This window comes from Octopus bimaculoides, chromosome 14, assembly GCF_001194135.2.
Source record: "Octopus bimaculoides isolate UCB-OBI-ISO-001 chromosome 14, ASM119413v2, whole genome shotgun sequence".
Classification (NCBI taxonomy): domain Eukaryota; kingdom Metazoa; phylum Mollusca; class Cephalopoda; order Octopoda; family Octopodidae; genus Octopus; species Octopus bimaculoides.
In genome coordinates, this window is record NC_068994.1 from 5,360,680 (window position 1) to 5,360,937 (window position 258).

Below are 258 nucleotides of genomic sequence, written 5' to 3' on the forward strand. Positions count from 1 at the left end.
GAATTATTGCAGGCTGGTTCTTATTTTATCGATCCCAGAAGAATTAGAGGTGAAATCGGGCTCGGCGGAATTTAAGAGGAAAGCGCCGGAATAAATGCTAGCTCGCCACATAAAATAATGTTAATAAAGCAAGTATTTCAGCGTAAAGGTAGACCTTTCCTTACCATTTGCTCTCTATCTATAGGCGTAGGGGTGGCTGTGTGGTAAGCATAGTCGTAGGAGTGGCTGTGTGGTAAGTAGCTTGCTTACGAACCACAT